General features: G+C 44.6%; 1 long non-coding RNA gene across 1 annotated transcript; it reads left to right on the forward strand.

The window, feature by feature from the left end:
- The first annotated feature begins 10,921 nt into the window (after nucleotides 1-10,921).
- LOC116574346 lies at nucleotides 10,922-26,047 on the forward strand. The gene is made up of 4 exons (XR_004279231.1): nucleotides 10,922-11,244; nucleotides 12,370-12,504; nucleotides 15,568-15,772; nucleotides 25,783-26,047. It is a non-coding gene; the product is annotated as an uncharacterized LOC116574346 (long non-coding RNA).
- Nucleotides 26,048-26,345: the final 298 nt, after the last annotated feature.

A 26,345-nucleotide genomic window follows, 5' to 3' on the forward strand; every position in this document is an offset into this window, starting at 1 on the left:
TTCTTCCCAAGACTGCAGCACACATGAAGCTCTTTGAGGGACTTGGTGGGAGGGGCATGTCTTCTGGAAGAGTTCACCAGCAAAATTAATGAGAAACATACAATCCTTGGAGAGTCAAGTTTAAACCAGCACTAGAATATGAAAAACTTTCACTTACCATTTGGTGGTCTTTGACCATTCTATGTCAAATGTTCATCCTTTAATATTATTTTGTGTGTTCTGCCTCTTTTTCAAAATCACAACTTTCAAGAAATACTGCGTAGTGACACCTGGGTGGTTCAGTTGGTTAAGCATCTGTCTTCGGCTCCCCTCATGATCCCAGGGTTCTGGGATCAAGCTCCGCGTTGGGCTCTCAGCACAGTGGGGAGCCTGCTTCTCCGTCTCCCTCCGCCTGCTGCTTCCCCTGCTTGTGCTTTTTCTCTCTCTCTCTCTAATAAAGAAATAAAATAATCCAAAAAAAAAAAAAAAAGGCAGACAGTGAGGAGTGCTTCAACATACTCCCCTCTTGCACACTAGCTGGGTTCTGGTGTTTTTACACCATTTGACCCTACCCCTTCATGTGGCCCAGCGAAGTGTGTTCTTCTCCCATCACCAGGGCTTAAAAAAACCCATTCCCTTTGGTGCGGTGGGTTCAGGAGTGGGCATGGGACCAATCCTGGCAAATGAAACTTGAAGGGAACTCTGCTGATGGTTTCTGGAGAAAGTTCTCACACCCAAGGTGGCCTTCCAAGAGTCTTTTGCCTCTGGACATGATTCTGTCTGGGTGACCTGACTGAAGCCACTGTGGTTTGGGGGCAAAGCCGGTACCCTGAAGTTGCAGAGCAGAGGGAGAGAAAAACACCTGGTCCCAGAGGACATGGCAGAGCTGTGGGGTTTGCCCACTGTGGAGCCCGAGGCTGTCTCATAAATTTATTAGGGTTTTTCCCCACTTCCACTCATACATTCCTAATGATACATAGAAAGGAATACTAGACAGCAACATATACTCCAACTTTATGAAATTAGCTTGCAAAAGGAGAAAAATGTATCTGTGTTCACATCTCTCAAAAGTAAATCTCTGACTAGATAGTTGCCAATTATCCCGAAGGTGAAGGAAAACAGAATTCTTAAGACACAATCATGGCCACAGCCCAGCTCCACAATCATATTTTTTTAAACGGCACAAGCAGAAAATGAGAGTTTGGACATGAGATCAAGATGGAGATAGTAAGTGTCAAACACCCCTGTGCATTGTGTCAGAAAAGCCTGGAATGAACTGGCATTGACCAAAAATAATGAAAAATACATGTTCACTGTGCTTGAAAGAACAAAGCAGGAATACACCACTGCTTGTCACTGGCTGGGCCTTAGAACCATTGAGGGAATTTTCATATATATATATATATATATATATATATATATATACACACTTTTAAAAAATATTGATGTCCAGGCCTCTCACATCAGCCAAATTAAATCTGCCTACTTGTGGCTTGGAGCTGTCGCCTGAATTTCTGCTGATGACCAAAAACAGAACCACTTCAATACCAGGAATACGAGGGAACACAGCGGAGGGGTGGGAGTCAGTACATTTTAAGTGGGACTGGAAACCCAGTGAGATGGTAGACACAGGAAGCAGGGGCCAGCTACTGTAGGCTCAAGCCCCCAGACCCAGACCACTAGCATTTCCCAATTCTAAGGGAACATGGGCGAAGGCCAATCCTGTTCTGTTGTCAGGAGCAGAGGGGAAGCCCCAGACCCTCTCCACTCCTAATGGCCTTGGCACATGCTGGGACCACAAGAAGGCCCAGGCAGCCCTCTCAGTATCCTCACCGCGATCCCCAACCCCCATGTGCCTAGAATGCTGCTTTGTGTTCCCCACTTCCTCTCCTCATTCCAGAAACCCTGTTACCTGGCCCTGCGGAATCCAGAATCCAGCAAAAGCCTGCCATATTGCCGCAACCTGGAAGTTCTTGTTCATCTTTGAACCCTCCCTTGAGGGTAGGGTACTACCCCTCGCCTGTAGTCCTAGAAGTACTGTGCTTTCAAAAGTGGCCATTGACTGAGTGCTTGCTTGGTGACAAACACCACTCTATGCTCCTGACCCGGGCTCATGCAACAGGTGACAAAACAGGCCCAGAGAAGTATAGTTTGTTTTTTGAACATCAAGGTTCACTTTCCCGGGCAGAGACTGTTCCTGAAAATATTCTTTGTTGTTTTCTTTTGTTTCTAAAATTAATCTTTGCCCATTGCAGATCATCTCATGACTACGGATGAGTATGAGGTGAAAGAAACTAACCCCATCATACAGAACCAATTACTAGTATCTTGGTGAATTTCTTCTAGTCCTCTTTATTAATATGTACACATTAAAATAAAAACAACAGACACATTATAACAAATTTATATACTATATAACAGACTGTATACTGAGTTTATATACTATTTTTCTTCTTTGACATAAGTATATCCCCAGAATATTAAATCTCCTTTGATAGCTATGTAATACTCCATTTATAGGCATATCATTTTCATGTATGCATTTAATAAATGTATACTGTTAAAATTACATTGGAATAACACTACACCCTCATCAGAATGGCTAAGGTTAAAAGGAATGACCATATCAAGAGTTGGCAAGGATTTTAAGCAATGCTCATATATTCTTGGTGAGAATGTAATTTAGAGCAACTGTTATACAAAACTATTTTGAGGTATCTACCAAAGCTAAAAATATGTATATCTTGTGACCTAAAAATTCTACTCCTAGATGAATACCCAACAGAAAAGAACATATTTGTCCATAAAATACATGTACAAGGAACTTTATAGCCACTTCATACATAAACAAGAAGCAGCCCAAGTGTCCATCCACAGTAGAATGGATTTTTAAATTATGGAATATTCATACAATGAAATATTATTAAGCAGCATAAAACAACAAACCTCTGCTCCACTATGTGCAACATTATTAAAGGAAGAAGCCAGACATGAAAGAATACACGCTGTATGAGCTCATTTAGGGGAACCTGGGTGGCTCAGTTGGTTGGGCAGCTGCCTTCAGCTCAGGTCATGATCCTGGAATCCTGGGATCTCGTCCCTCATCAGGCTCCCAGCTCTGTGGGGAGTCTGCTTTTCCCTCAGACCTTCTCCCCTCCCATGCTCTCTCTCACTCGCAAATAAATAAATAAAATATTAAAAAAAAAAAAAGAAATATTGAACATGTACTGAAAACACTCACCCCAGGAAACACACAGGCCATTGGGGATAGAGGTACAGTTGGCCCAGGGCACCTCCAAGCTTCATGCCCCTCACCCAGGCTTCTAATTATGGACACATAGGCAATTTCAAACATTTCTACACATAACCCAATACAAGAAAATACGAAGAGGGTACCCAGATGGCTCAGTCGGTTAAGTGTCCAACTCTTGATTTCATCTCAGGTCATGATCTTCAGGTCCTGGGATCAAGCCCCATGTGGGGCTCCACCAGGCTCCACGCTTGGTGTGGAGTCTGCTTGAGATTCTCTCTCTCTCTTCCCCGTCCTTTGCCCCTCCCTGCAATACTCACATGCACTCTCTTTTTCTCAAACAAACAAAAAAAGAATAAAGAAAAAAGGAATTACTAAGAAAATGTCAAATGTTTGACTATATGAAGAACGAAAATTTTAAAAATTTCCCCAACTTTGTATTTGAAAAATTACAAAACCTGCAGAAAAGTTGCAAAAATGGTCCAGTGAAAATGTGTATATCCCTCATCAACGTATCCATCATTTGTTACCATTTTGCCACCTTTGTTTTTTCTACATATAACTGTATAGAGAAAGAGGTACTTGGAATACAAAGATACAAAGAATTAGGGGTGAGTGCTGAGTCTTTGAAAGTGCAGATCTTTTATCTCTTTACCTGGAAATCCTATGGTATCTATTTTCTAAAAAATATTCAAGAAATTCCTTTCATATTCAGGAAATTTAAAGTATATTACTTATAAGACAGCTGATATTGAAATTTCCACAATTGTCCCAGTAACATCCGTTAAGCTGCACCTCCCACTCCCTCCACCCGCGTCAATCAAGTATCACACATGTCATTTGTCACATCACCTGATCTTTGTCCCAGGGGAATTCCCTGTGCCTTTTGTCTTTCAAGACATTGGTATTATTGAAGGGTCCAGCTAGTTGTGCAGCCTCTCGAGAGACTTTGGAATGTTTTTACCCCTGCTCCCTGTCCCTCTTGCTCCTGAGAGACCACTGTCCCTCCCCAACTGTGACTCTCTTGCCATCAGGCAAGAGTATCCACTAGCCTTTCTCTGCAGTCCACAACCGCACTGCAGGGAAATGGACTTCTGCGCTCTGGAAGTGGAGAGAGCCGCTCAGAGGTCTTCAGTCTGCACTCACGGCTGTGAACACAGACCACCCATCACACTCAGGGGCTGGGACCCATAAGCACAGCTGCCTAGGAAAGTACATCTAAACATAAGAAACAGACTACCACGAGCACTATTATTGCTTTGAAATCTTATTCTGAGAACATTATATTCTAAAATTGAATTAAGCGAAACTGGAGAAAAGTGAGAAGAAAGTAAAGCCATGGAATGTAAGGACCCCAGTCTCTTGTATGGAGCCTGATTCATACATGTTTTCTTTCCAGATTCTTTTCCCATTGCTGGCTCCAGGCAGCAGGGTGCAGAACATCTGTGTTGTACAAATATACCGCAGTTAAAAATCCATCCTACTATTGATGAGCATTTGGGTTGCTTCTTGTTTATGAATAAAGAGGCCGTGAAGATTCCTGTATGTGTATTTTAAGGACAAACACATTGTTCTAATATATCCCTCTTTCACCCCCATGTTGGATCAGAAAATTGGGCACATGTATGACTTGGTAAGCTATGTGTGATGACTAATTTTGTGTGTCAACTTGACCAGACCGTGGGGTTACCAGATATTATGCTGGGTATTTCTGTGAGGATAGTTTTTGATGAGATTAACATTTAGATGAGTAGACTGAGTCAAGCAAATTTCTCTCTCTGATATGGGTGGGCCTGGTCCAATCAGTTGAAGGTCTTAATAGAAAAAAAGTTGCCTGTCCTCCGAGTGAGAGAGAATTCTTCCTGCCTGATGGCCTTCAAACTGCCTTTGGACTATGACTAAAAACCGTACTTCCTACATTTCAAATCTGCTGGCTTTTGGAGTGGAGCTATACCATTAGCTTTCTCTGAGTCTCCAGTTTGCCAACTTCTGATCTTAGGACTTGCCAACTTCCCTAACTGCATGAATCAGTTCCTTATAATAAATCCCTGTCTCTACATGTACATGCATCCTATTGGTTATAGCTCCTGGGAGAACTCCAACATACAATGCAGCTGATAATTCTTAAAGGGATAAAGATTCAGCCACGTGGGGGTGGGGCTGCTACCATAATAGCTCCCAGGGATGTGACATCTTTAGAGATTCCTATCTCACTATTTCTTTTTTGTTTAGCTCTTTATTTTTGTTGTCTGCTTTCCGTAGCAGGTTTGAACTCTGGTAGGTCTGCATGTTAGAATGTGTGGGATTCTTATATTCTCTGACCTCAGTGGTCCAGCTGTGTTACTGGAATATGCTGCAACCTTGGACAAGAAATCTCTTTCCTAAATATAATCAAGTGTTGCCTGTGTCCTAAGCATTTGGTAAGCCACCAGGGATCCTGAGTGGAATGGAATGACTACTGCTCTAAAGAAGCCAATAGAAAGATGCCGAACAGTACTTACATGTCAGCAATTGTGGTACAACTTGAGAGATACGAGGGTATAGGCACAAGATCTCATGAGGACACAATGAGCATGTACGATTCAGGGATGGCTCCTTGGGGGAAGATAATGTCCAAGTAGAATCTTTAAATGAGTAGGATTTGTACATCATTGTTCAGTGTTCAGCCTTGTTCACAATACCGCAAAGGTAGAAGCTATCCAGATGTCCATCAACAGAAGAATGGAAGAGCAAAAGTGGTACTCTGTCCAATGGAATACTACTCAGCCTTGCAAAGGAAGGACATTCTGACACATGCTATAGTGTGGATGAGCCTAGAAGGAAGGAAGTAGACACAGAAGGACAAATACTACATGATTCTGCTTACACGAACGACCTTGAGGAGGCAAATACGTGGAGATAAATAGTAGAACAAAGGTTGCCAGATGCTGAGGGGAGGGGGGAACAGGGAGTTAGTGCTTAGCGGGGACAGAAATTCAATTTGGAAAGATGGAAACCGCCCTGGTGATGGATGGTGGTGATGGTGGCACAGCGGTGGGAATGTACAGGATGCCCCTTAATGGCACACTTAAAAATGGTTAAAAAGATAAATTTCGCGTTCTTATAATTTTACCACCATATAAAATAATAACAAGGGATTTTCAAAAAGAGGAGTAAGCATAATATAGGAAAAGGAGCATGGCCGAGTGTACCCAAGAGGGAAGGTAGAAGGGTGTGCACAATCAGAAATGAAGAGGCCATGAGAGCGGGCCACCTGGCTGGGAAATTATGAGTGGCTCAATATGCCTTCAGCATGGAAGGCATGACCTTCATGGAGGAATGAAGAAAGTGAGGGGTGCAAAGGTCTGCAAGGAATGTGACCTGGGGAACCTGGGGAGACCTGCCAATGACTTTGGACCTTTCTGGAGATGGTTGCTCAATTAGGTATCATCCACACTTGCATCACCCGGAATGAACTCCGGTCATCATCTTGGCACAATTCCGCCAGCCTTTCCATCATAATAAATGATAAATTATTGCTTTTGCTTTAAAAATCTTATTATCCAATCTCAGACCTATAAATACAGAGAACAAATGGATGGTTGCCAGAAGGGAGGAGGGATGGGCAAAATGGGTGCAGGAGAGTGAGAGACACAGGCTTCCGGTTGTGGGATGAGTAAGACGGGGATGAAAGGCACCACACAGGGAATACAGTCAATGGTGTTGTGATGGCGCTGTGTGGTGACAGAGGGGAGCGAAGCCCAGCATCACACAAAGTTGTCCAATCACTCTGTTGTGCACCTGAAAGTAGCATTATGTGTCAACTCTATTCAAACTTAAAGATTTTAAAAACAAAATAAAACAAAATATGTTTTGTCATGAAGAATTCAAACAGTCCTAATGCAGAGACAACCTCAAGCCCATCATTCACAAAGAAGAACATGATCTGAGTATTTTCTATTTATACAGCTGGTGGAGATAGTTCATGGGCACAATCAGTTTTACACACTTGGGATCATATCACAGAAGCTGTCTTTAATTTTTCAGGTATTTAGTATCAGTTGATAATATAAACCAAAGTGAAGCTGAAAGGTCATATAAAAGTTTTTAGGTCATATAAAAGTTTTTCAGCACAAGAGGGCTCTTTCCCAAAGATCCCTAAAGGATTAAAAAGAAAGTGATTATGAAGGAGAAAGGAGAGGCTGGGTTATTGTTTATTTCTGTAACTTTCTGAATCAGTTTCAGATAATACTGATTGACTCCCTTCTCTAACAGATGAAAATGTTCATACTTCTTCCATTCAACAACCCCTGAATTTTGTAGGTTGTGTGATAATTTCAGTATTTTCCAGATTCCTAAGGCGTACCCTGTGCTCTATAATTACATGTTCTCATAATTATTTAGTTTTGACTCTATATTTAAGTGAATTCCATATTTACTTGTCAGTCTTTTATCAGAGCTTCCTTACCCTTGATGGCTTTTGTTTGTTTTGAAACCATGATTTATGTATCAGTTAGTAAGGTTTTCATGTAAATTCTTTAAAAGAAGACTCATGATACTGTCTAAAGATGTCTGTTGCCTTTACATTTGAATGGCATCTGGACAGGTTATAATAATCTTAGGTCACACTTTGTTTCAGAGCTTGGCAGACATTGGTCCATTGTGTTGAGGCTTTGACGGCTGTGAGGCATTCTGAGGTCAGTCTCATTTGTTTCTGTTATAGTTGATGGTGATCTTCTGGATGCCCAAAGTTTTCCTCATGTGTGCCTACAGTTCAAAAGCTTCTTCAGGGTAAGCCTTGGAATAGAGCCTAGAGTATGGAAATCTCCAGGAATGTGGAGTTTGCTTTTAACCTGCACAATCAGTTCTGTCTGGGAAGTTTTTCCATATCTTCAAGTACATTTTTTACTTCATTTGTCAATCCTGTAGTTCAGGGACACCAATTATTCTTATGTTGGATTATCTTCATGTCTGCGCCACAGCTATTCTCTTCCCTGTTTGCTTTAACATTTGTGTCTTCTCCGTTTACATGCACTGAGATTACTGCAAGACTTCCTTCTGTGTCAGCATTTTGATTTTCAGCTATGTCTGGTCCTTTGGTTTTTAAATGTATACCTTAGTTCTCTAATTATGATGCTCCGGAGTTTGGGGAAGGGGGCAAGGGGGGGGGGGATGGAAAGAAAGAAAACTCAGCTGCAGTGGTGTGCAGTCCCTGTGGAGAAGTTCTACCCTGCCCTCTCCACCGGCATGTCGCTGAGTGTCTGGAGTCAGGGTTCCCTCCATCTGGCTGGGGGCACTGTACACTTCCATTTGGGGCTACCCTCAGGGTTCAGGCTGCTCTCCCAATGTAGACATAGTCCTGAAATTCTCATTTCTGCTGCAGAATCAGCTCCATTGGTTACTTTCTCCTCTTTCTCCCCCCCTCAAGCTCCTCAGTCTCTCCCCTGACTCTTTGTAAAGTGCTCTTTCTGTTTGCTTCTCAGGCTACTAGAAACAAAGAGGGGATAAGAGCAGCACTGGCTGACTTATTGCTTCAAGTAGTTATTTGCTCATCTGCCTTCTGACAATCACATCCCATCTTTGACTTATCCTTCTTGTTCACTCATAAAGCATATATTGAACACCTACTACAAGCCACTCATTGGGAGAGACACTGAGAGTCAAGGACAGACGTTACAGTCTCTGTATGCAGTTTAGGAGTCACTTTGTTACCCATCTCGTCAGTCATCACACATTCTCAACCTGCTGTTAGTTACTACTCTCCTCCTCTCTACCCCCATCACTCCCACTCTGTGCCATCAATATCTTTGACTTTAGAATATTACAGCAACAATCTCCTGCACAGTACTTTCTACCCAAGACTTCTTGGAGACAAATCTAGTCTGAAGAATGTTTTTCGATAAGTCTTTTCAAAATCACTGGCTTCCTAAAATACAGATTCAAAAGGGTACAATGCATCCTGATGTTTATAGCAGCATTAGCAATAATAGTCGAAGTATGGAAAGAGCCTAACTGTACATCAACAAAAAAAATCCATGGCTAAAGAAGATGTGGTGTATTGTAGACACACACACACACACACACACACACACACACACATAAGAATATTACTCAGCCTTCAAAAAGAATGAAATCTTGCCATTTGTAACAGCATGGATAAAACTAGTATGTATTATGCTAAGTGAAATAAGTCAGTCAGAGAAAGACAAATATCACATGATTTCACTCATATGTGGAATTTAGGAAAGTAAACAGATGAACATATGGGAAGGGAGGAAACAAAAAAAGGAGAGAGGGAAACAAACCATAAGAGACTCTTAACGATAAAAAATAATCTGAGGGTTGATGGAGGGAGGTTGGTGGGGGATGGGTGATGCCATTAAGGAGGGCATTTGTTCTGATAAGCAGTGGGTGTTGTAAGTGATGAATCACTAAGTTCTGCTCCAGAAGTCAATATGGTTCTGTGTGTTCACTAACTAAAATTTAAATTTAAAAAAATCACCGTCTTCCTGACTTCCCTCTGGCCAAGAGCTCATCAGCGACCGCTGACTTTGGACCCCATAAACCCAAGCTCCTAGGAGCAGCTCTCTGTCCTGGGACTCCAGGCCCTCCGTCTGGAGTGAACACTGTGGACTGGCTTCTCCAACATCCATTCCAAACCCTCCTAGCGTTCCTCCCTCAGCTGAACGAGTGAAGGCTAAAACCACATTTTCCAGACTCCCACACAGCTGGGTTCCAGCTCTGATTTAGGTACCCCCTGTTGGAGGAGGAGGCACCCCAGGGATTTCCATGCAGAAGTGAGGTTCTGGTTCTGGTTTGGAAGCAGTGTGTGCTGGCTGTGTGGCAGCGTCTTGTCTGGCAGCTTTCTGATCCTGACAGAGACCTCAGCTCTCCTGGAGCCAAGTCGCCGCAAGGCTGCAGGAGTCATTCTCGAAAGCTCAACTCAGAAACAACGGGCTTCTCCTTTCCCATAAGTGGGACATGCGGCTGCATCCCCTCTGCTTACCCAGCTAGCATAGGCCCTGGCTTCTGTAGTCATCACCTCTGACCAACATACTCAGCTCGGCTTCTCCCTTCTCCTCAGGCTGGCCTCCACCCTGGACGGGGAACCACTCTATGTGCTCCTGCTCCATGCCTGGCGGCTAACCCTCTCCCCCGGGGCCTCCAATTCCAGATCCAGAGCTAGCCCTGTCTCCTCTGAAGCTTTGGCCCCTTTCCACCACCACCCCCCCCTTGCCCTGTTGGGCCCCACTGGTCTTCTTCACTGTTGGGGAGCACCCGACTGACACAGCAGGCTGCCGTGTCACCTCTTCTGTTCCAGTTGTGATCCCAGAAAAGCTAGTCCTCCCTCTCCTCGGCCGTGAAATGGAGGCCTGACCATGTGAGCAACGCCTTTTCTTCCAGTTCCAAAGTCGTTGAGACTCTGAACCTCGCAGAAAAGCCACTTCCCAAGTCAAGAGAGCCAAGCTGCTCTTAAACACATTTCATGTCAGATTCTGTGGCGTCTTGATTTCCCGACACCTCTTCCCCAGGTCGGCTGTGCACATGTGGGATTGTTTATTTTAATTGGCGGGACGAAATCCCTGCAGCTGGCAGAGCCAGGCACCCGAGGGATGAGGAGCAGCATTCTTCCTTAAGGCCATTTCCCCCTCAGCGCGGTCCGGGTGTCCTAGACAAAGTGAGCAGCGCGCATGCGTCCGGTTACCCAGCTAGTCCGCCCAGCTCCCCCGACCCCAGGCCGGGCGTGGCCAGGGAGGGTCCCGGACAAGCTCTCAGTACATGTTCCACGGGACACGGAAGACCAGGCCCAGACGACAGGCTCTGGCCACCGCGGCTCCGCGGAGATCAGCGCTGAGGAGCACCCCTGAGTGAGCTGGGGGGACCGACCTGGAGAGCCACGAGGCCAATGTGACGCCATCAGTCACCCTTCTGCTCCAGAAAAACAGGCTGCTCCGATTCCCTGGCTCCCGCAGGGCCTCGGCGGTCACCGGGAGCGTGGGCTGCCACAGAGGAATAATCTCGGAGACCGTCCGCAGGTACGTTCAGCAGGTGGTCCAAGGACACTGGACCCCGCACATGCGCAGCTGCTTCCACACCCGTTTGTCCCGGCTCTTTTTAGGCGGCTCTACACCTAGGAGCCACATCCCCTGACTCGCACCACCCGCAGGAAGGGCTTCCTAGAACTAGACTGGGGTAAAGTGATGTAAAAAGTGGCCAGTTGGAAAATGTCGATGCCTGCTTATTTATACGTCTTTATATATGTACCCCAAAGCGGCTACTTAAAATGAACAAAACACATAAGCAGATGACCATTGGGTCAGGGTTGACTCCAGATTTGCCCTGTTTTCATCTGCTTTGACTTTTCCAAGAACTTGTTCCTGGGTTTATGGGCGCCCATGCGCACAACTCGTGCCCCAGCCCCAAACCCACATGACTTGGAGACCCAGCGCCAGCCTGGTGGTTCTGATTCTGGCCTGGCATCGCCTTGGCACCCTGCTTCGGGGGTTGCCACCCACCTGCCTACACTGCCCACACTCCCTGGTCACCTCCCACAACTGAATCCACTCCATCATGGCCCCCACTTTATCAGGGAAGGAGATCAGACAGTTCCTGAGCGGTGGGGGATGTCGGACATAATTATATCAGCGCCATAATTACCAAAGATGTTGAGTGAATTTGTCTCTTTTTCTTAATGAATTGCTTTGGTCTATTTATCAGAGGAGAGCCCAGCAATCTGTTCTTTGGCTGCCTGGAAACTCTCAGCTCTGTTTTATACCCATTTACAGCAACGATCTCTAGCCTACTTTTCTCTCCTCCTTGTCTGCACGGCCGCCCAGCCTTTATGTAACCTGTTGGTGATGTGGAAAAGGCACAGGCCCCACCGTCAGGCAGATGCGGTTTTTGAATCCCTGGCTTACCATAAACGAGTCAAATGAATGTGGGCACGCAATTTAACTTCTCAAAACATCAATTTCAACATGCGAAAATAGAAATGCAATACCTAGTCTCCAAGTGGGTTTTATCTTTCTCGAGATTCAGTGAGCTAACGTCTGCACAGAAACCCACACCTGGTGCGTGCCCCAAAGATGTGAATTCCATTTCTGTTTTCTTTTTTAAATGAACCCATCCTAGCTGTGTTTTGCTTACGGGTGCATTTGCAGATACCTGTGAGGAATCCATTGTGATCAAAAAAATCACCATTAACATCGGGACTGTGTGGTGCCTGGCCCATAGCAGCTAGGATACCAGACTTGTAAGCAAGAGAACATTCAGAAGCTAGCCCTCAACCGGATGGGGTAAGTGCGTGAGCCACAAATGCAAATTGGGTCTCTAGCTCAGTTCCCCAAAACTGCTATGGGGATCCCCAAGGCCAGCTCCAAGGAAGAAATGTAGCTGTGGCTGCAAAGCATCCAGAATGGTCTCTGAGCTGATAAACAAGCTGATAAACAAGCATGAGAGCCAGTAGGACCCCAGCCTGGCCCAGGAACACATGCTGCGCTCTTTGAAAATCTGTGCCTGCAAGTAGGTCTGTGTGGCTAAGTTTGAGGTATAAAGTATGTGTCTCCTCATCTGAGGCCTTCTTTGGGTTAGGCATGACTTGGAGCAAACGACAACTTCAGCACTCAAACACAAATGTTGATTCCCCAGAGGTAGAACGAGGCATTCTGGGCGGTGCCAGAAATAGGCCTTTTTCCTGTCACCCAGAAGCCCGTACCATCTTGTCAGGAAGAGAGACAGCCCCGGGGGCACAAGCCACTGAAGAGAATCCCATTCAACAGTTACTTAGAGGAAGGGGAACCACGTAGCCCCAGGATGCCTGCTGCCTGAGGACACTTTCCGTAAGGCTTTTTTTTTTTTTTTCCATTCTGTTTATTGATACACACTGTGTCAGTTTCCCCGGGCTCCCAGAAAGTACTACAGACTGGGTGCCCTACACACAGAAACTGATTGTTTCCCAGTTCTGGGGGCCAGAAGTCCAAGATCAAGGCACTGGAAGGACTGGTTCCTTCTGAGGCAGTGAGGGAGAATTTATTCCATGCCTCTTTCCCAGCTTTTGGCGTTGGCTGGTCATCTTTGACACTCCATGGCTTATAGAAGGATTGTGCCGATGGAGGTCCTCATGGTCACGTGGGTTTCTCCCCATCTGCAGGCCTGGGTCCAAATCTTCCCTTTTTTTAAGGACACCAGTCATTTTGAATTAGGGGCCCCCTAAGTTGCATGTTAGTGAAGCTGAGGGGGACTGAAGTATCTGAGATTTTATTTACCAGAACACATGTTTAGAGTGCTCTTTGGCATAACTTCTGGCCTCTTTGTAGAGTAAAACTACACAGTCTCCATGAAAGCTGATAGGCTATGGAACCCACACAGTCCGGTCTGGAATTCAAAATGAAAATGCTGGAAGTTTCAAATAATCAGTCATGGTAAGAGTATTATTTTAGTTTAAATTGTTTTGGAAATGTCTTGAAGTAAGGCTGTAATCAGCGTTCAGATGTTCATGAAGGATTGCTCTCCTCATGAGGTTTATTAAAATTGTGTGGCATTTGATAGAAGCAGCCTGAATTCCCATAAAATAAATAAAATAAAATGAACATCCTCTGGTGCAGGGCTGAATGGTGTCCCTGTGCCAAATTCATCAGTTGAAGTCCTCACCCCTAGGGCCCCAGGACATGACTGTAGACAGATAGGATCTTCACAGAGGGGATTCAAGCTACAAGGTAGCCTATAGGCCGGGCCCTAGTCCCATAGGACTGGTGTTCTTGTAAGAGGAGATTAGCACTCACAGGGGGAGCCCCCGAGAAGAGCACCCACACAGAGAAAAGGCCACATGAAGACAAACAAAGGGAAGAAATGCCGCCAATGAGAGAGGCTCGGGAGAAACCAAGACTGCCCACACCCAGCTCTCTTGACTCCTAGCCTCCAGAACTGTGAGAAACCAAATCTCTATTTTTGAAGCCTCTGGCCACTATTTTGTTGGGGCAACCGTAGGGAACTACTACATTCTTTGCTAGTTTAGGAGCCCCAGGGTTCTTGTTTGCTTGTTGGTTTGCACTTGGTTTTGCTTTGCTTCATAATAGCTAACTTCAAAATAAAATCCGAATCCTCACCTTTGTGCCCTCTCCCCCCACCATTTCCTCTTCCTGTGAAGCCCTTGTTATAGTTTGGAGTCTGTGAATCTATGCATCTAGAAGATTCTTTTTTTTTTAATAAATCTTAGGGCATTGTATATATTGTTCTACACATTCTTTTACTTAATTATATGTCTCTGGGATATGTTGTATTTTGACATTTCCTTATTGATATATTTTTACATTGTTTCCAGTGTTTGCTAAGAAAGCCTTTGTTTAAAAAAAAAAATAGCTCTTTGGGTCTAGTTGGTAGTTTATACAGTCCGGTTTCTTTAAACTCTTAGTAAGGGAACAGGAACAGCATTATCAGCTCGAATAAGCGGTCATGCCTTTGACAAATGCAAACATAACCAAATGTCCAAACCAACCATAACCAAAGTCCTCAGTTTAAGAATTCAATAGGGCCATATTCTTTAGTGGTTTCAGTGATAAAAACCAAAAAACTGAAACTCCAGTAGAACAATGCTCCTTTTTTTCAGCACATACAACTTATACCCAAATCCAAACTGGTTTCTGGTTTATTGGTGCTTAATTCCTTAAAATGTTGATTGAGGATGGCCAGTCAGGCCCGTGGGACTCCACTTCTTTAGTCTTCAGCTACAATCTTGGAAAGGTACAAGGCCGGATGACCATTTGCATTTTATTGTAAGTTGGTGTGGAGCCGAATTGCTTTGCATTAGAATCAACTCCTAGGTTAAGAAAGGCTGATATCATTTATTTCAGACATCAAGTGACATACAAGGTGTGACAGCCCCTCTGATTTGCCTTTACCTTGGAGAGATTTAACTGTGTTTTACAACACTTTCAGTGCATACCATTGTTTTATTCTGTTTCCAAAGGGCTGTTACTTTAACGAGTCATGAATGTTTTGTCAATTATTATTTGCACATTCTACACGTTCAATTGAGCAGCAACTAGCTTTTAGTGGAAGCCTGCAACAAAAGCCAACACAGGAATCTGAAAGAACGGGTGCCGATTAAAACAAATCTATGAGTTTCTTTTTTTTTTAAATCAATCTGAGGCAAGCAGTGTATAGCAGGTCCTAGAGCAAGTTGGTAGTACATTCCTACTAGGTTGTAGTTAGAATACACGACTTCAACTAAATACAGTGATAATTTAGACTTAATTATTTTAAATATTTAGAGGATCAATGAAAATGTGACTTCTGTGGTGCTGAACACTGAAAGCAAGAAAAGCTTTCATTTTCGGTTGTCATCTACGCTCCCGTATCAGAGCTCTGTCCAAAGCGCCACCATGTTCTCAGCAGAGTCTGAATCTACCACGAAGCTGCAGTCAAAGACCATTGAGCCAGGCATCTGAAAACCTTCAGCAGTGGAAGCAGTGACAGTGATGTTAGCAGTAGGAGCAGGAGTACTCGTGACCCAACTTAACAACGGGAACATCTGCCATTAAAATTTTATGGGAATTTGAACTTGAGGTAAGCCTCTGTAGGTGTTCCCATAGATGAGGTTCTTGTCCCACCAACCAGTGGGTTAACTATCCTAGGAGGCAGACGTGAGAAGGAGCAGACCTTTCTCCATTTTTTACTGGGCTAAGAGCAAGCTGCAGATGGGAGGGTGCCTCGGCGGGGGTAACCAATTCCGTTGTTGAGATTACTCTTCTCCCTCTGCAGCTCAGGACTTGGCTCTGAAGTTCCATCATGGTTCTAGGACAACACAAAACCAATTTGGCCCTTTTTCCTTTTCTCTTAGAGAGGCTGGGGCTGTGTTCTTGCAAAAGCACAATTTTGGGTGATTCCTGCCATGAGCTAGGGAGGCAGAGCCAAAAAGGCTTCGATGCCAGACTAGCAGGGTCTCAGTTCCTGGTTCCTATACTCAGTAGCTGTGGGATCTTGGCGGAAACTACTTGACCTTCATAAGGCCCAGTGCCACCCACCACATAGGGTAATGTAGTGATTGAGACACCTGCCATATGTTGCATGAAGGTCTAGGCTCTTCCTCTGGTTGAAAAGTCACACGACCTCAGTTTCGATCAGACATTCCAACCCAGTCAAGATCAGAGCAGGTGAGCTATGACACCTTCATCCACAAGCCCGATCAAGGTCAGACTCCAATCAGGATGAAGTGTCATGTCATAAACAGGGTACCCAGTGGCTGGCCAGTCTCCACCTCTCACTGCTGTGGGCTGCTGGGGCCAGGCAAGAATAGTGATCACAGAACTGAAACAAAAGAACAATGTGGGCGTGTTGTCAATAACACTTTAGATTTATAATGAAGTATTAACATTAACACTGATAATATTTTAAAAGATTTTATTTATTTGAGATAGAGAGGGAGAGAGAGCACGAGGGCATGAGCAGGGGGAGGGGCAGAGTGAGGGGGAGAAGCCAACTCCCCACTGAGAAGGGAGCCCTACACAGGGCTCAATTCCTGGACCCTGAGGTCATGACCTGAGCCAAAGGTAGATGCTTAATCAACTGAGCCACTCTGATGCCCCAGCATTAACACTGATATTTTCATGACTGCAAAACTTATTAAATAAAAAAATCAGTGCAAACAAGTATTTTACATCTTACACACAGAGAAATTATAAACATATTACAAGTAGCAATAAAAGCACATATAATTGTTTTATTATTCAAACATTAAATTATTAGGCAATCTCAATGAACACTGAAGTGTTTAGAAATAAGCAAAAGCTGCATAAAAGGAAGAACACTTAATTATCAATAATTGTTCTTTCTTTTCAGAGCTCAGTCGTAAGAAACAAATGGTCTAATCATATCACTGTTGATGATGAACATATTTTTGTTGAAATTTTTGCAGCTACTAGGAAAGCTCAGTTTTCAACTTATGCTTATTCTAAGAAATTGTTAGAAGATAACTATGAACCAAATTCCATCTTCAAACAGTCTTGTCCCCTATTTGATAACTCCAAGGATTCTTTGAAAATAACTTTTTGGGTTTTGTTGGGAGGATGGCCATCAGCAACTGAAAGTTATTGCTGACAGCAAGTCGTAGTTTTATTCCCCCAAAGACCATCTTGGTTTTATCTTTACCCTTTTCCTTTTGTTGCCTGTAGAGATTCTAATTCAGTTTCCATATTAATTTCAAAGCTATTCCACAGATATGCTACTTACTAGAAACTTTTATTATTGGAGTATGAATCTTCCCATAGAAATGTTCCTGCTCTAATGTCTTCTACAGAACTGTAGCTTTGTTCTACTTGAAAATTAATCTGGCATGGAATTCTCTGAGTATATCTTAAGACAGTGCATGATCCCAATTCCAGACTATTTAAATATTTTCCAAAAAAGGTCCACCAACACAAGTATCTATAGTTCAGTAGTCAAAACTAGAGCCCCAAGTGACATACTATTAGCTACCATTAATGCTATTTTTATGCATTCATGCAAAAACCATTCCTTGAGCCCATATGATCCACCAGGTGTTCTGCTAGCCATTAAGGATAAGTGACAGATGTTATTATCCCTGTCCTTGTGATGCTTATGGTCTAATGTGAGGTGCAGTAAACAATTAAATGAACAAATAATTGCAAATAGTGATTTGTACATGAAGGAAACAACTGAGTGCTGGGGCAGAGGATAATGTGATCAGCAAAGGTCTTTCTGAGGACGTGACATTTTGGCTGAGTCACAACTCAAAGATAGCAACAAACGGGCAATAGAGGAAAGTGGTCCAGGCAGAGGGAAGAGTGAGTGCAAAGGCCCTGGGGCAGGAAAGAGCTTTGTGTATTCTAAGAGTTTAGGGATGGCCTGTGTGCCTGGAATGGAGTGAGTGAGCAAGAGGCAGGCAGGGATAAGATCATAAATTTAAGAGGAGATGCAAGAGGAAGCACCTGGGGGATTTGGAGATGATACTGACCTTATTTTCAATAGACAATCACTCAAGGATTTTAAGTTGTGAAGTGACATAATTTGCCTTTCAAAGAATACTCTGTGGAAAAGTGGTTGAAAGAGGCAAAAGAGGAAGTAGTGAGACCAGTCAGGAGGCCGCTCAATTAACCACAGGAGACATGACAGTAGCTTTGACCCAGATGGTTGTGGTGGAGACCACAGGGAGATAGGCTCATAGCAGATCTGTCTGAAGGACAGCCAGCAGGACTTGCTTTGGGGTTGGATAGAGAAGAATGGAAATGCAAGGGGTGAAGGATGGCCCCCAGAAACTTGGGGACATTAGTAGTCAGGTGGATGATGGCAGATGCTTCATCCTGAGGAGTGGGAAAGAGCCAGATGTAGACTGAGGGGGGTGCGTCAAGGGTTCTGTAGGCCTGTTTTATCCATTAAGTTTGAGATGCTGAGGAACAATCAAAGTGTTTGAGATTGGTAAAGAGAATCACTCAGAAAGCAAGCATGGGGCGATGGTGTCCATGATCAAAGGAGTGAGACTGAAACAAAGTGAAGGTCAAGTCAAGCTTTATTTCGTACCAGCACCGAGAATCAGACCGACCGGCCGGGGTTGTCTCCTACAGAGAGAGCCCTCACCCCCAGCCTCACAGACTAGCTTTTATAGAGCAAAGGCCATGTGGTTGAGCCTGGCCAATAAGATTGTAACACACAGAGCAAGTTGTATAGTCATGTTAGGTCACACACAGGTGGCCAGTTGAATTACAGTTTACCCTATAGTAGCTGTTTGAACTAGCCTATCACTCTGGTCAGAATTGGCACCCTAGTTTGGCGCCCAGAAGGCGGGGTTTACATTCTTTGGTGGTTAGGGAGATGTGTATGTGTGCTTTACTGATTGGATGTCTCGACCTGGCCTGACTCGTCCTTGCATTCTGGACTCTGTTATCTCCTCCTGACTGACCCGCCCAGACTTGCTTTTAAGTAAGTTCCCCTGGGGGGGCGGGCAGGGTCAGTTTAAGTTTTACTGAATAAGCAACAAAATGGCTGTTTAACCGAGATGGAGTCGCTCTGGCTAAGTAGGCCCCTACAGGGAAAGACTGAAAGAGGGCCCAGACCAAGCCTTGACAGAGTCCAATACTGAGGGAACAAAAGGAGGAGAGAAGCCAGCAGAAGGGAGCCACAGAAGGGTCAGTGCAGTGGAAGAAGAACGTGGACAGCGGGGCGCCCTCGATGCCAAGGGAATAGTGCTTCAAGAAGGAAGAGGTAGTCGAGTGTGTCCAATAGAGCGACACAAAGGCCAACAAGTACATTAGATTGGGCAAAATGGAGGTTGTCGGTAACCTATCGAAGTAGTTTCACAGTAAAGGCAGATATGGCCAGTGGCTAGAAACTCCGGGCAGTGGGTTGGTGCAGCCTGTGTGAACAGCTCTCTTGAAAGCTTGTCCTTCTTGCCAAGCAGGGGGGTCCGACACAGAGCCCTGTACCACTGGGCAAGAGGACAGTCATTTTCCCCAGTTAACCACTCTCAATCCTTTAGCCCAGACACCTCTCCCAAACACCAAAGCCTCTTTGTCCCCCTTCATTGCCATCATCCTCATAATTACACTGGTGAGGGCAGGAATGAGACGGAACCACTTGTTTTTGACCTCTAAGGTAGACATCTCTTGTTTTGTTGGTCCAGATCTCGTCTCGCAGTTTTTCTCACATTTTTCTTTTTCACATTGTGTTTTGTTAAACTAACCACATTACCAGAAATTGCCAGTGGAGGAATATTGATTTTTCAAAGCAACGCAAAGCCTTAGGAAGAGATGACATGCTGTTATCACCATCACAGAATGGCTTTACTTTGTGCCCTCTGTGGTGGCCTGGGGGAAAGGATGCATACTACATTTAAGAAAAGGGATGGAAGGAATTTCATTAAGGGTACAATGCTAGAACACGAAGATTCCAGCTCTTACGTAACTGAAGAAGGATAGAAATTGCCTTTCAGGAACAAAAGGAAAGAAATGAAATAAGATGTCACAAACTTAACTGATGCTTGTCACCAGCCAGTTAAACCCTCCTTTGCAGATCAGGCATCTTTTCTCTGTTTGCAGCAAAACTTCAAAGCCACAGGCTGGCATTCTGCCATGAGAGTCACTCAAACCACAATGATGACATTTCTTGGAGTTCAGCATCCAACCCTCATCCCTCTCTCTCCTCATCGTCCCCATCCTGTCACCAAAATGAAGAAAGATAGTAAAGGAGAAAGCTGTGTCATTTCCCCTTTTAAAGCTCCCTGGGCCTCCCAGGAATGTAATATATCCCCCAACTTTCCCTAAATCTCCAAGTCCCAACACTTCCAGGCAGTTATAAGCCATGAGAATCGGAAGACCCAGAAGAACATATGTCTTTTGCTTTAAAAGCTCTTGTGGAAAGTCCCCCCTATTCTACAGGGGGAGGAACACTGTATGCTTTGTTCATTTTCTGTTTCCAATGCCTAGTACAGTGCCAGCTCCAGGATCGACAACCGTGTTTCTTTAATGAATAAACAGGCAAATGAGCGAAGCTTTCTAAGTGGACATATTCAAATGCTAAACACTTGGTCTCTATGTCCATGTGCTTCCACTGGCTCCTAAAGAACTTTCCTCTATTTGCTTTTGTATCTTTATTCCTGGGGAGCAAGAGAATCAAAACAGCAAAATGACTTTTTGCTGGATCACAAAGCATGAAAGTAAAAGTGTCAGAGCTTGGCAGGTCTGTGAGACTGATGACAGCTTTGATGGGTTGACTTCTCTTCCAAGGTCTGGTTCGTAATCTCTCCATCCCTCCCCACCTCTCCACTTCTTTGACTCCCTGCTGCCCCGCACTCCCCCTGATCTCTGGGGCTCAGCTGTGAATCCAGCTGCCTAACGTATAGTTCATGAAGACTAAATTCTTTTAGGATTACGTGAATTTCCTAAAAGACTAGGAAGATAAAAGATAGAAGATCCTTGAGCTCAAAGGAATAACACTGAATGTGACAATTTCCAAAGAGTGGGAGCAGGTGATTCAGAAGGACTTGATTGTCCCACCTCAAATTATTCCAAAATGGTCTCTATATATTTTGGCCATTCATAAGGCCCAGTCTGCTCATTGATCACTCTGATGGACCAAATTGGGTTAGGACCCAGAGTTGCAAGATCATTTTTAAAAAGATTTATTCATTTATTTCAGAGAGGAGAAAGAGAGTGCATGAGAGGGAAGGGCAGAGGGAGAGAGAGAATCTCAAGCAGACTCCATGCTGAGCACAGACCCTCATGTGGGGCTTGATCCCAGAACCCTGAGATCATGACTTGAGTTGAAACCAGCTGACCACACCCCACCCAGGCACCCTGCAAGATCATCTTTAATGAATATCTACCATTCCTGAACCCATCCATTCATCCATTTATCTCATTCATTCATTCATTCATTCATCCATTCTCTGAAGGGCAGTGGCGAGAAAAACAAGGACATATCAGATCACTAGCAACTTACAGACTCGGGGAGAGAGAGAGTAACCAAATAACCCAGCAACTGAAAGAAGCCCCTCAGATAAAAGGGGTTTATACAGAAGAACCACAGAGGCTGGGTGGGTCTAGAGGTGCCTCCCAGAGGAAGGAGGAGTGGGAGTCAAGGGTGGGTAGAAGGAAGGCCTGATTGGAGAAGGAGCTCCTTGAAGGTAGAGAAAGCAGCTGGAGTGACTGCCATTCAGACTTCTGGGTATACAGTTAGCTGGAGATGAAGGCAGAAGCCAGGCCATTTAGGCTCTTGGGGACCATATTTAAGAGTGTATTCTTTATCTTCAGATCGATAGGAAGTTGCTGAAGGGTTTTAAGTGGGAGAACAGGGGCATCATCCTGCCTGGATACATTTTCAAATATATTCATGTGTTGCTGTGCTTTTCTTCTTTTGCATTTCTAAATCAGCACCTCTATTCCTGGGGAGAATTAAGACTGTGCTCTTCTGGATAGCAAAGACAAAGACAGTGTCAAGGTTCAGCCACTGACTTTCACTTCAGAGATAATAGGTGTAAAAGCCAAAGCTTTGATTTATAAGAGCAGAGCTTTTAGTGAATCCAAAGGCAATGTCCAGAAGAGATTGGGGGAGGGGATACAGTTTACTTAAATGAGTAGATAATAAACTGGACTCTCGGCGGGGGAGGAGGGGAGTGATGAGAAGCAGGAGGGCTGGGGCCAGAAGGCCTTCGTGGCCAGCAGAAACCGCACAGAGGGAAGTGTCAGCATGGAGACCCCGCCCCACATCTGCCCTGGCAAGCATCAGAGAGCCAGGTGGGAACCTAGCAACACCTGCCGACTGTCTACCTGTTGGAGAGAGAGCAAGGTCTGAAGGTGGCCGGGGACGAGGAGCTTTCTTTCCCGCTGCCTGCACTTCACTCATCATTAGCCCCACAGGAGTGATTATCACCTTTCGACTCACACAAACTCTCCCCACCGGCTCAACAGCTCATGACACACGTCGGTCCCCTGCCCTGAGAGAGAACAGTCAAACAGTAACCTAGCTCTCGTCAAATGGGGTACAGCAATGCTGTGGTTGGGAAAGCCCCCTCGTTATCTCTCCCGGGGTGAGAATAACAGAATCACTCAGATCGAGAGAGTGGTGAAACCCAGCCCTGTTATAAATGAGATTGGCCATTTTCAAAGGTTAACCTGGTTGCTGGCTGGAGAGCCGAGAGAAGCCATGCAAGGATGAATCGTGAACAAACAATTCTATCTACCTTAAGAATCAAGGAGGCATTCTAGGTCTCTGGCTTGCCCAGCTAGGTAGAGTGTGGTGCCCTTTCTTTAGAAAGGAAACACAGGAAATGGAAAAGGCTTGGGAGAGGCTATGTGCTCAGTCTTGGATACTTGGTTTGAGGTGTCCTTGCATACAAAAGCGGCAGGAGCTACAGAGAAGCCTGATCTGGAGGGATGCATTTGGGAGATGACAGCAAAGACTGCCATCTACTTACTCCCTCTTCTTTAGCATTAGAACATCTCATTTTAGCTGGAGCTGGGGTAGTCGCCTGGCTAAATTTTAGCCAGTGAAATATAGGAAGTGTCTACGACTTTCAGGAAGTATCCTAACAGGATAGGGTGTGTCTTTCCTCCTGCTGTATTTCTCGCTGCTGGCAGAAATGTGGTTGTGGTAGCTTAAACCCAAGATGCCATCTTGGAGCATGAGGTAAAAGTCCAATGTTGAGTGAAGATGGCAGAGCAATGAGACAGAAGGAGCCTAGTTCCCTGAAAAGAAATACACTTTAATAGTGTTTTGAGTTACTGTCACCTCTAGTCAAACCCCATCCTAACAATCATCCTAACAACTCGTGAGAGCAAGGAAGTGCTGGAAACCACTGAATTTAATATCAAGATTCCAAGAAAAGAGTATGGAATCAGAAGTGAGGAGAGCCTAGGATGGAACTTCTGGTAGCTCCAACATGTCACCACCAAGTAGAGGAGAGAAATACCTTTGACACAGACAGAAAGACGCAGACTGAGAGATAGAAGCAAAGGTGAGACTGGTTGTCATGAGCATGAAAGGATGAGAGTGTTTTGAGGAGGAAGGAGTTGAAAGTTGGAATCTAGCCGATAATTCAATGGCAGAGGGTATGAACAAAGTTCAGAATATGACAAGGACATGAAGGCATCATGGTCTTTGATCTAGAGAATAACCTCTGAAAGACTTAGGAGTAAAATAAGACTCTATTAGGGCTATTAAAACACAATTCCTAAAAGAAAAACAACAACAACACATAATTCTAAATATTCTTAAACCACCAACTGTCCAGAGTACTACTGTTCAGGGTATATTCAGATACCTTCTGAAAGAAGATGAGCAGAGGTGATGGGAAAAAATTGACGAGACTCAACATGACTGTTTTTCCTGATACATCAAGTTTTCCTCTCCACTCCCCACCTTTGCCCCCACCTCCGCCATCATTAGGCCTTCAAACAAGCTTCTACCTTGCCTACCCCTTGTCGTGGGCCCACACTGCTTCTCAGGTTATTGTCTTACGAAAGATACGAGAACTTCACTCTTTAGCTCAAAATCCTTCCAGGACTCTCCACTGACAATCTTGCAAAGTTTCAATTCCTTCATCAGCCATATTAATATTAGTCTTTCAAGATTCAACCCTGACTTTCTGCTCTCACCTCTCTTACACATGCTGCCTCGGTCACATCAGAATATGAACTCTACACATGAGAAAACCTCCAGGGAGTACTACTCTTCTGTGACTAGTCAGAATGAAAAAACGTAAAACAATGCCGCTTTAAGACACTAAGTTTTGGGATGGTTTGCTCCACAGAAGTAGATAATCAGAACAGAAATGGGTACCAGCAGGGGGATGTTGACATTAAAAACTTGAACCAGATGACATTGGCTTTGGAACGGGCCATGGCCTCTGGAGTTTCAGAAAGAAGTTTATTGGGGCCCATAAGAACAGTGAGAAAATTATTGGCAGTGAGAAAATCGTTATTGGAAACTGGAGAAAAGACCCGAGAGGTGTGGCGGCAGAAAGTTAGCAAGGCTGTCACCTGCAGTAATGTGGAAAAGGAAATATATAACTAATGGATAGTGAAACTGGCTAAGGAGATTTCAGGCAGGCTGATGAAAGTGTCAGCTGACTCTTCTCAGCCATGATTGATAAGGGGCAGATAGAAATGAACAAAAAGGGGAAATTGTTAGGTTTCAGATATAATTCAGAGTACATGAAGAGAATCCAGGACTTTCTAGGTTGTGTCTTTCTAGGTTCAAAATTAAACAGCTTGACATTTCCATCCTCCCCAGAGAGTAAGTTATTCACAAAGTAGGACAACTGAAGATCCTTTCAAGGATGTGGCTCTATTTTAAGACTTCAGAAATACTTAAGGGTGTGCCTCCTAGACCTCTCAGCTAGTCAAAAGATTTCTGAGAATTTTAACAGTGCCACACAGAATCCTAACTTTAAGCCCAAACCAGAGAGGGTCTTGTCCTCAAAAATATTTCTGAATGTGGGTTTTGTAAACGCCACACAATTCCTAGGAAACCCACAATGTGTTTGTGAGTTGAAACTAATGACGGCACCATCAGACTGGACCAGAAGGGGTAGAGATGATTGAAAAAATGAAAAGAAGCCTCTGGAGCCTCAAACTTATATGGACAGGAAGCAGGCTAAGGAAGCTCTTCAGTGGCAAACATGAGCCACTTCTTGTAGCAAAGAAAGGGTGATTCAGAGGACAGAATCATGGGAAGTAACTCACTGAAGGTAGGACATGACCCAAGATAGAATAAGAGGAATAGCCCTGCATTGGGCTCTCCGCTCGGCGGGGAGCCTGCTTCCTCCTCTCTCTCTGCCTGCCTCTCTGTCTGCTTGTGATCTCTCTCGCTGTCAAATAAATAAATAAAATCTTTAAAAAAAAAAAAAAGGACAGGAGGCATATATGTAGCTAGATTTCTGAATTACTACAGACCAGTGACTGCTATATGCCTCCCATTCCCCCTACTCTTTTTGAGCAAGAGTGTCTCCTAAGGGCTAAGGGTATCTTGTACACCTCATTGTTTATTGGTGTGTGTGTGTGTGTGTGTATAGGGGGCCCCCCCCCCCATAGCCAGTCTTTAACTCACAGTATTCCTGTTGACAGGAAACAATTTGAGGAACCCCACCCAAGGAGGGAGCCATTTGTGCCTGCATTGTATTTAGATGACAAGATCTGGACTTTCCCATCAGATCCTCCTGAGTTTTGGGAGCATTGCAAAAGGGTTTGGATATTTTTGCTTGTGGCAAGGATGTGAACTATTGTGCCCGGAGGGCAGCTGGGATTTTTCAAAGACAGTCACAATGGTATCTCCATCCCACAAACTGCACTGGGAACTCGCCACTCCCTCATGAAGGGATGAAGATTATTTCTCTCTGCCTGCTTCTACTAGGAAGGCCCTGGGTCAGCTTGACCAATGGAATGCGGCAGAAATGGTGCTGGGCCTCTTCTGGGCATGGCAGCTTCCATTCCCTCTTGGGATTCCCTGCCTGAACCCAGCCTCCATGCTGGCCCTCCGTGGGAGGGCCCACAGAGCCCTCCACAGAGGGGCCACAGCCAACAACCCGCATGAACTGTCAGCCACATGAATGCGCCATCTTGGATGTCCAGCTGTAGCCGACCCCTCCATGACTGTAGCCCCAGCTGACATCTGACCAAAACCATGTAAG

The sequence above is a fragment of the Mustela erminea genome, chromosome 15, assembly GCF_009829155.1.
Source record: "Mustela erminea isolate mMusErm1 chromosome 15, mMusErm1.Pri, whole genome shotgun sequence".
Lineage (NCBI taxonomy): Eukaryota > Metazoa > Chordata > Mammalia > Carnivora > Mustelidae > Mustela > Mustela erminea.